Source organism: Hyaena hyaena, unplaced genomic scaffold (genome assembly GCF_003009895.1).
Source record: "Hyaena hyaena isolate Hyena2069 unplaced genomic scaffold, ASM300989v1 scaffold_680, whole genome shotgun sequence".
NCBI lineage: Eukaryota > Metazoa > Chordata > Mammalia > Carnivora > Hyaenidae > Hyaena > Hyaena hyaena.
Genome location: NW_024081312.1, coordinates 541,850 through 552,376, shown reverse-complemented (window position 1 = coordinate 552,376; position 10,527 = coordinate 541,850). Strand labels below are relative to the sequence as shown.

Sequence of the window (10,527 nt, the reverse complement as noted above, 5' to 3'; positions counted from 1 at the left end):
CCCCTTCTGGGAAGATTATGCTGGGAATGATTTTTAATAGTTGCAATTAGATACTTGGAAATACACAACCTTATCTAAATGCATTAAATAAAGTTCTTAGAGACTCAGCATTATTGCTAAGACAACCCATAATTTTTGTGCTCCCAGGGGTTTGGTACATAAAAGTAAATTTTCACTGCAGCTCATTTTCCAGAAGAAGAAATCTAGTAAATGGTCCGTGCTAAAAATAAAATTTGAGATGAATCAAAATACCGAGAATCACAGAGCAGTGGAAGCTTGCTGGTTTAGGAAGAGGTTTATGATTTCCTTGATTAGTTAAACTTTCTGCAAAATGGTAATATGTTCATGAATTTCTGGGAAAATTCAGTGCATGATCATCGGAAAGATTCAGATTAAGCAAAGACGCCAATGGTCAAAATACTCCAGTTACAGGTGCCGCCACCGGTAAGATTTGGGAGCATGTGTGGCTGGTATGGCCATTTTGTTCTTTGCCTCTCTCCCTTTTCTGCTTGCCAGGGACGCAGGCGCTGGCTGCAGATTGGAAGGAGCAAACAGGAAGTTAGGCTTTTTATTCCCCTGGTTTTCTCAAGCAAGCCATAGGTTGCTTGTCCCCTCCCCCAGAAGGCCGTGCTTCCGGTCAGGAGGCATTTTCATATGCATATAGTTTCTCTCTGCAGGTTCCAGTAAGATTTCCTTCCGCTTGCGCTTTGAGACTAGCGCTGCTGACCGTCCCATCCTTGGGCCCTCACTCGGCCCACAGCCTTTGTAAATATTTTCTTCATCCCACTGCAGCCATTGATACCACTGGAATGTGCTATTTGCTTAGAACCTGACTGATACAAATCTTAAACCATTACTGCAAGAAGTATAGACTCCCCAGCCCCAAACTGATCATCAGCTTTCAGGCTATGCTTGTTCTTTATTCCTACGTTGACCATTTGTTCCAGTGCAAGTGGATTAGCCACAGTTCCTTGAATAGACCTGAAAAAGTACATTGTGTTTTCTTTGCTTGAGATACCCCAAGGCCTAATGTCATGTGCCAAAGACTTGTTACCTTTTTTTCACAATTTATTTCAAATGTCGCCTTTAACCATGACAACGTTGCTTGAGCTCCCTGCTAAACAGTTGTATATTCCTTTGTCTTCTAATGCTTATGATTTCCCCTAGTTCTGTAGTTACTAAATTTTTTTTTAAATCGTTTATTTATTTTTGAGACAGAGAGAGACAGAGCATGAGCAAGGGAGGGGCAGAGAGAGAGGGAGGCACAGAATCGGAAACAGGCTCCAGGCTCTGAGCTGCAGCACAGAGCCCGCCGCGGGGCTCGAACCCACCAACCCCGAGATCGTGACCTGAGCCGAAGTCAGACGTTTAACTGACTGAGCCACCCAGTCGCAACGCCCCCCCCCCGCCCCCACTTGTCTTGTAGTTACTAATTTACATATTGTCCTTTCTATTTTGTAAGCTTTGCAGGGGGTGGGGGCTGACTGTTACATCCCTGCAGGTTTTTTGCTTGTTTGTTGTTTTCTACATGGTCTGTGTCCAATAAGAACATAGTGGGTCTGGCTAAATTGCACTGGTTAAATTTAAAGACTCAGATTATTTTAAGGTAGGGCTAAGAGTTCATATCAGATAGAATGTTTCCTATTTGGGTATACAGTAACCAAGGAAAATACAACTTTCCTTGACATGAAGGCAGATAATAAAGTTAGAAGTATCCTTTCCATCATTTATTTTAAAAGTTTATTAGATGTCTATTTTGTATCAGGTATTTTCCTAAGCACTACAAAATTCTTCTATTGTTATCCAACAACATGGTTCATATTTTTAAAAAAATTAATAGGATACTAGAAAAAATATAATTTATGATCAGTTACTCAATTGATAATTCCAGAATTAGAAAAGGTTTTTTGGTGCTTTTTCATAAAAGCCTGACTTAATTCCAACAGTTACCAGGAAGTTAACAAAAATGTAATAATTTTCTTACTATATATAGTGTGACACAATTGCAGGGTAGCTGAAGATTTTCCAATGTTCCCAGAAATATATCACAATTTATAAGAGGACTATCTAGATTTAGTTTTGTTTTTGAGAATTAGCAGAGACGGAGGAGACAGTTGCTAGATAAAAAAATGCCACAAGGAATATACATGATGGCATTTAATTTATTATCATTCTTACATTATAAATTGTGGATTCTTTTGTTTATCTACTTGATAAAATAAAACTGATTCTTGAGATTGAGGATCTTTTCCTGTGAATAAGAGGAGAAAAATGATAAATTGAGACTACGTAGAGAATTTCTATTCTGTTATACCATCCTCCAAAAGTATTTCCTTTTTGGTGTTTTCATTCCATGATGTTGCTTTTTTTTTTTTTAAAAAAAGCAAGCTGGTATTGTGCTCTTAAAGAAGAAAAGGGGCAGACCAAACAATTGTTGCAAGATAAGAGTCCTTATTTGGTCACAAAAACTTCAAAATTATGAAATGCATATTGATTGAATATTTATAAAAAGGACACAGTTATATCTTTCAGGTTCTTATGTTCAGAAACTTTAGTGACAATTGTCATTAAGGGGAATATAGATGACTAGAATATCAAAGAGATTCAAAAGAGGCATAAATGTGCCCTTTGATGCTCACTCTCACTCATTTTGAGTTTGCAGCCTTCTTTTGAGTTCTTGGGTCCTGAATTGCTGTTTCAGGCTTGATCCATGTCCTCCTGAATGTCATGTGTGTTTCAGCACTACGTTTTAAGTGATTGATATAAAAATTAATGATCTGCTTCAGAGAAAGTTAATTTTATAATCTTTTGTGACTATTATCTGTAATAAGTTAATTTTATACAATGATAAACTTTATTATTTTTTTTCTGATGATACAAAATGGAAATAACAAAAATCAAAGGAGATACAAAGCAGTGAATATTCCCTAAGATTCTTAATGTTTCCACCAGGACTTTGCAAATCTGGAACACAACATACATTGCTCTGCGCTTGAAGGAACCCAGATCCTGAAGATGAGGTTGTGTTTTCCATTCCCAAAAACCAAACCAAACAACAACAATACTGATAGCCAGTTGGAGCGACTTCTTTACACATATTCCCTTTGAAAATAATGATATAAGTTTAGTATTTGCTTTCTGATATTCCTTTTATCTCCCAGAAGGATGTTGCTGAGATGTCTGTGTTGTTGTGATTCACCTGAGTGTTGGGGAGTGAGGTAACTCTGGTGAACTCTGGTGGACAAATAAGTTTACACTAGCTTCAAACGTTGGGTGCCACAGACATTTGGCTTCAAACCTTGCAACTTCCTTTTTCTTTTAGTTAAATAATGGTACCAATGTCTGCCTGCTTCTGCTAGAGTCCTTTCATGAAAGTTCTGTGTTTGTGTTGTAAGTTTTATGTTTGCTTAACTTGAAAATAATTCCCAAATAAGGTCTAATATATGATTTTTTTGATACATATAATAAAGAACTAGAACTTTTCACTTTAGTAGAATCAAAAAGGCTCAGCTATATTTTCAGTGCTTACTTCTTCAACAAAATTTGATAATCTGATTTTTCACATTTTTTGAATATTGAATTCTTATTAATGAGATGTGACTTGGTCGTAAAAGAGGAGGGAGGTTTAATTTTTATTATTCAGTGATAATTTTTTTAGGACACAGTAAGCTTTTTTTTGAGTGTTTGTAAACTTATTTTTTTTTAGGCTTTTATTTTAATTTCCAGGAGTTAACATACAGTGTTATATTAGTTTCAACTTACAACATAGTGATTCAACACTTTTGTATAACACCCAGTGCTCATCCACAGCAAGCACACTCCTTGATTCCTATCGCCTATTCACTTATTCTCCCCAATCCTAATACATGATAAATTAAACTTGATTTTGTTCCTCACAACTTCTTATTTGTTTTTACTTCAGAAAAAAAAATTCTACAGTAAATTTCTGATATAGCTCTCTGCATAGAGTGTTGAAACATTGTTATATATTAAGAATCTGAAGTTCTTGGTAACAAATTAAAGTTGTTTGATTTCTTGGGGGTACTTTCAAGTCAGATATCTTATTGCCACTGTTGGTACTTAGAAGATTCTGGAAGCCTGTCCATAAATGGTATAATTTGACAATAAACCCAAATGTCATGGGAGGAAATTGACAAGATTGGAGGAGAGGACCAAAAACAAAGCACAGTAGTTTTTGACCTTTGTACAAGCATTATGTCCTCATTTTTTAAAAAACAGTTTACTTGTTTATTTTGAGAGAGAGAAAGAGACAGAGAGAGAACAGGAGAGGGGCAGAGAGAGAGAAAGAATCCCAAGCAGGCTCCACACAGTCAGCACAAAGCCTATCTCGGGACTCAACCTCATGAATTGTGAGATCATGACCTGAGCCAAAACCAAGAGTTGGTCACTCAACCAACTAGGTCACCCAGGCGGCACAAGAATTATGCCTTTAATATAACACTGAACCCCATCACAGACTAAATTCCAGTACTTTTCCAAAAGGGTGTTATCTATCATATTTCTATCTTTGATTTCTATCTTCTATTCCAATGTTATGTCATGGATTTCCTAGTGCTTCATATCTCATTTCTCACAAAGCTAGTCACTTTTTCAGCTGTGTTTAAACTCGTATGGAAGCTGAAATAATGAGCCCTGATACTGGAATCTCTATTGCTTCTAAAGAAAAAGACAGAATGGATTTAATCCAAGAGCAAAATGTTGCCTTTACTAATCCCTAGAGGTCCCGGATTTAAAAGGAAAGTTTTTACAAATTCCAATTCATTTAAACTCCCTCATAGATTTGTCTCAGTGGTTTGTTTTAATGTCCTGCAAACACTTCTAGAAATCAAAAGAAAATAAAGTCATAGAGAGAAGGAAAAGAGGAAGACTTCTAGAGTCTCTCCAAGGAGCAATGGGGAAATATTTAACTGCTAAATCAATTTCAAAGCATTTTGAAATCTTCATAATAGCTTGATAAGTGTTGAATCACTCACAGTGACTTTCATTTGCAGTAAATCTTAGGAGATAAAGTGAAAAGACTGTAAAATGCATTTTGAAGCCTGTTATGGAAGATAGAAGTGGTGTCCATTTAGTGACATACAAAGTGCAAAAGCAAACCTGAGATAATACTGTGAATTCAGTGAAAATACTAATTTTGTGCCAGGAAGTGTGATATGTGCTTCAGAGGACAGAAGCTAATGACATGTTTTCTTGTCCTCAAAGACTGAACAGTCAAGTGGTGATAATGAAAGTGGAGGTTGGGCAGTGGCCATGGTGGAAGTGAGCAGACATCTGTTTGTCAAATGACAAGGTAAGTTAAGTACTCAATAATTAAATAAATCCTGGGGTATCTGACTTCAGCTCAGGTCAGGTCTCATAATCTAACGGTTTGTGCAGTCAAGCTCCATGTCAGGCTCTGTGCTGACAGCTCAGGGCCTGGAGCCTGCTTCAGATTCTGTGTCTCCAATAAGGATGGAATCCTTGGCAGGGGTCAACACATGGACTGCCTTGTGGACAAAGGACACCAGACTCCTAAATCAATTAGTGATACTGTAAAGCAATTTACATGATATTGTAAAGCATGACCGCTTATGGCCCCCTCTTCACCCAAACTACTCCTTTTAAAGACCTGGATTCTTCCCCATGTGCTGCTAGACTTGGGACCTTTGAGAACACTATACTCTTGCCTCTTGAAAACAGAACACAGGTACACATGAATGCATGTATATGAATATTATTGCTTTTAAGTGAAAAAAAAGGCACCTCTCATGGGCATATAAATTATATTTTGGGAGACGATAAGGTAGGTTAATGTGGTGAGGAGGTGTTTACCATCTCTTTCTGGCACAAGAGCATGTCACTGGGGGCCATACCCAAAGAGTGAGCACAGCCACTGTGCTCCCCTGTCAGAAGAGTTGTGAGAGCTAAAAGCATTCTGACAACTGATGATGTTCCTTCAGATTTCTTAGAAGCTGCTAAAAGTTCAAGAGAATAAAGGAAACCTAATGTACCTGGTGACACAAGATCTTCACACCTTGGGATTTTTTCGAGAATGACTTAAAATCGCCTTTTCAGTCCTTTAAGCTACATTGACGCTTTACCTAAGCGGTAAGAAGACCCAATGCACTGAGATACCTTCAGGTGAAACGTTCTCATTTGGAAACCAAGATTTATGAAGAAATTATATTTAGAAATAAAGTATGCAGCATTAAACCCAATCTTTCCTTGGCAAGGGATAAAAATTTCTGTGGTAAAGTTGAACTTCAAGTAGCAGGGTAGACTGGGGCGCCTGGGTGGCTCAGTCGGTTAAGCATCTGACTTCAGCTCAGGTCATGATCTCACAGTTCGTGGGTTTGAGCCCTGCATCGGGCTCTGTCTGACTGCTAGCTCAGAGCGTGGAGCCTGTTTCAGATTCTGTATCTCCCTCTCTGACCCTTCCCTGCTCACACTGTCTCTCTCTCTCTCTCTCAGAAATAAAACATTTTTTAAAAATTAAAAAAAAAAGAAGCAGAGGTAGACTGGCACAGTGAAAATGATGTAGAGAATAAACTGGCTGGAGTCCTTGCTTAGTCTGAATGTTGATGACCCCTCAACATTTGTATGTTGAAATCTCAATCCCTAAGTTGATGGTATTAGAAACTGGGGCCTTTCGGAGGTGATGAGCTCATGAAGAGGGGCATTCAAATGGGATTAGTGGTCTTATGAAAGAAACCCCAGAGAGCTAGTACACTCATTCACCATGTGAGAACATAGTGAGCAGTTGGCAGTCTACAACCCAGAAGAGAGCTCTCACCAGAACCCAAGTGTGGTAGCATCCTGATCTTGGACTTCGAGGCTTCCAGAACTATAAAAAATAAATGTTTCTTGCATATAATCCGCCAAATCTCTGATATTTTATTATAGCAGTTCGAACAATCTAAAACAGTCCAGAAAAATAAACGAGTCAAACCAGAATAAAAAGCAGCAACAGTAGGGAACTCAGATTCCCAACTGTATTTCAAAGTTCTGGTTTCCCTGCCCTACATATATTCTCCAACCTCTAGACAGGTAAGCGAATTAGCACAAAAATATGATGGACAAATGAACAACCTACAGGGTATTCAAGTAAAATGTTCAGATCTGGATGAGCTATGTCTTTTGCTTTAAATTTCCATGTTGAACCCAATGACCAAGAAAGTTCTGACCAAAACTTATAAGGTAAAATCAGACCCAGATATGGCAGAACAATTTTGTTTTAAAGGCCCTGAAATAGTTGACTTCTGCGTGTAATACTGATTGTAGAATTGTAAAAAAGGAAAATTATTACAGTTAAAACAACCAGAAAAACTGAAACATGGTGTCCAGGCACTGTTAGAACAATTACTGAAACACTCTGGAGTGATTCATTTTTTAAAAAATTAACTTCTTCAGCCTACTGATCGCATCTGGAGATGAAGAGCCATTGGATGAAGGTTCAGAATTCCAATTAACATTGGATTTTGAAACAGCATTTCTGGAAAACATGGTTCCACATACTGTGTATTACTTTACTGGAGAGGCCATAGATGTTCTGATAAGTTTGAGGAAGGTGAAAAAGGAGGAGAATAAGTTATAGAAAGTGAAAGGAGGAAAAAGTTGGATAATGCTGATGTTGACCCTAATTGTAATTGTGTGTGTGTGTGTGCATATCTTTCATGTCTTTCTAGAAAAAAAAGCTCCCCACCCTCCTGAATGCATGCATCAGTAAGAAGCAAGTACGCTACCGTGAGGCTTGAACAGATAATGGATATGCCAGGGCACCAGGCTCAGAAGGTGGGGGAGTCAGTCATTGCTGCCAACAATTCTTATGGACAATGTTTACAAATAGCTTCTTTACAAGTGGATGGCTTTCATTTTAACTTCTTTCTTTCATCTTTAACTTCTTTCTTTCGTTTAAAAGTTTGCTTGTCACTCAAATGTTACAAGAAATAAGAATAAAACTCTTACAGCACTTTCTACAGGCTTGGGTACCAGTGTGGGCAATCTTTTCAGGCCATGCACGGAGGGAGGGCTTAGTAGAAGCCATATTGAGGTTGAGCATGCTGGGGGAGACAGTAGTGTTGGAATGGTCGCCAGACAAATAGGGACGGTGCCATGGTAGTGTGGTTCAGAGGCTCTTACAATCTTTTGTAACACTCCAGCAAAAGAATTTATTCTTTGTTTCTTTAGAAAAATTCCACACATTTTCTTTCCAGCAACTAAAATCTGCTTCATGTAAAAACCACCTCATATGTGTATTTATGCTAACCATCTCAGACAAGCCAAGTTGAGTAAATTCATGGTTGTTTTTTACATTTTCACATTGCACAATTTAAATTTTTCAGAGAATGGGGTGGGGGGGGGAAGTGGGTACACCGGCATTTGTGTGCTCCTTTGTGGCTTCACCCCACATGTATTAACATACTTGTTTGTAGATACTTTCACTTAGGCTATTGCTTACTCCAAGATTTCTGAAGCTATGTTTGTGACCAAAGGTCTGGTAACTTGGTCTAGAAGGAAATGATGTCTATTAATCATTGTGAGCGGCACATGCAGAAAATCTGCATCTTCTTGCCAATAGCTATTGAAGAAGAATTGTTTTCATAATATACAGGTTGGATTTTGCAGTTAAAAATTAAATGGGCTGCAACCAAAAGCCAGGTTTTATTAGTTTTTTTTTTTTATTATTTCTCAACTAGTGTTGAGAAGCTTAGAGTAGAAAGTATAAATTTCCAATTTTGAACCATAAATTTAAATTCTTGTTTTATCAGTAACACTTTCATTTCTCAACTCCACTATTTTACTCTGTTTTAAAAGCCCTGGATTTGGTACAACCTGTTTCTTGATTGACATGCTGGATGTTGAAATGTATGACAACAGTCTGTAGGCGGGGCACTAATAGAGTATCAGCATCGTCACCAGGCATGTAGAGAATGCATTGCCTTATACACATTTGTAACGTAATGCAGGGTTTTCAGTGTGTACAAGATATTGAAAATATTTTATTAAAGCTGTAAAACATAAACCCAGCACAAACGAATGTAAAAATCAGGCAAAACAGGAACGACGAAACTTCTGTGGGCTAGAAAAAGGAGATGAGTTGAGGAGGTTATGGTAATGTTGAATGGGTGTGAAGGTCTCTGAGAAGGAGCCCTGTGTGCTGAATAAAGGAGGAATGGACTCTGCAGGAAGTATGAGTGTCTGTGTTCTCTCTCACTTCCTGTCTGGAATCACAAGAAGGCCACTTCTTAGTATCATAGGGTCCCCATGCCACCATGTCAGGAAAGCCATAAAATAGAGGGCAGAGGGTTTAATGGAACTCTAATGGTACTAGGGTGGCATAGTGTGCTAATTTTTTCCCTTATTCTTAAGGAGGACAGATGTTAGCTGACAGAGAGAGAGAGAGAGAGAGAGAAACTTGGTAGACCTGAGAAAGTCTTATATCCTTGATGAGAGACACTCCAGAGGAAAGAAGTATGGACCATAAGATCAAAGACGGGGTGGCAACTTTGCTGCCTCAGAGAATGCCAGTGTGGACTGATGACACATCTGAGCATTGAGTGGGACTGGAATCTCACTAGATGGCAGCAGAGTGTAGGGCCCAGGATATATAGGGGACAATCGGCTACCTTCCCTTCACCTCTAAGCTCCTACTTCCCATCACTGCTTCATTTTTTCCCTCCAGTTGCTTGCTTTCTTCTTTCTTTCTTTCTTTCTTTCTTTCTTTCTTTCTTTCTTTCTTTCTTTCTTTCTTTCTTTCTTTCTTTATCTTTCCTTCCTTCCTTCCTTCCTTCCTTCCTTCCTTCCTTCCTTCCTTCCTTCCTTCCTTCCTTCCTTCCCTCCTTCCTTTCTATTGGAAAACAGACACAGGGCATATCACAGGACAAAAATAGGGAAGGCTTCATGAATTTACATGTCATCCTTTGGGAGGGCGCCATGCTAATCTTTTCTGTATGGTTCCAGTTGTAACATATGTGCAGCTGAAGCAAGCATTCCCACCCTTGCTTCTTATGATGACCTTTCTTTGGGAACTTATACGCATTTCTCTGAGAAAAGCAGAAAATTACAAATTCCAATTTGGTTAACCTGGAATGAATGGCTGGATTTACTCTTTTTTTTTAAACCTATATATTTTTAAAAGTTTATTTATTTTAAGAGAGAACAAGCAGGGGAGGGCTGAAAGAGAGGGAGAGGAGAGAATCCCAACCAGACTCTGTACTGTCAGCACAGAGCCTCACGTGGGGCTTGAACTCATGAAGTGTGAGATCATGGCCTGAACCAAAACCAAGAGCTGGCCACTTAACTGATTGAGCCATGGAGGTGTCCCTGAATTTACTCTTAAAGTGGTAAAATTTTGTTTTCTGTTTTCAAACACAGCTCTCCGCACCACCAACTCCCAGAATACTGCAAGGTCTAATCTCTTAATAAATTCCTTTTTCTGTCTCAGTCATGACAATTCTTTTTCTCTCATTGAACCCTATTATAGAAGTTGGTGTTGGGTGTGGCTCCAGCAAAAGAGAACCTGAAGGA

The 10,527-nt window shown here is 38.5% G+C and overlaps 1 non-coding gene and 1 pseudogene across 1 annotated transcript; one reads left to right on the top strand and one right to left on the bottom strand.

The window, feature by feature from the left end:
* The first annotated feature begins 408 nt into the window (after positions 1 to 408).
* LOC120220246 lies at positions 409 to 7,587 on the top strand (annotated as a pseudogene).
* A 2,295-nt stretch (positions 7,588 to 9,882) lies between these two features.
* Positions 9,883 to 9,986, bottom strand: LOC120220257. The gene has a single exon (XR_005525503.1). It is a non-coding gene; the product is annotated as a U6 spliceosomal RNA (small nuclear RNA).
* Positions 9,987 to 10,527: the final 541 nt, after the last annotated feature.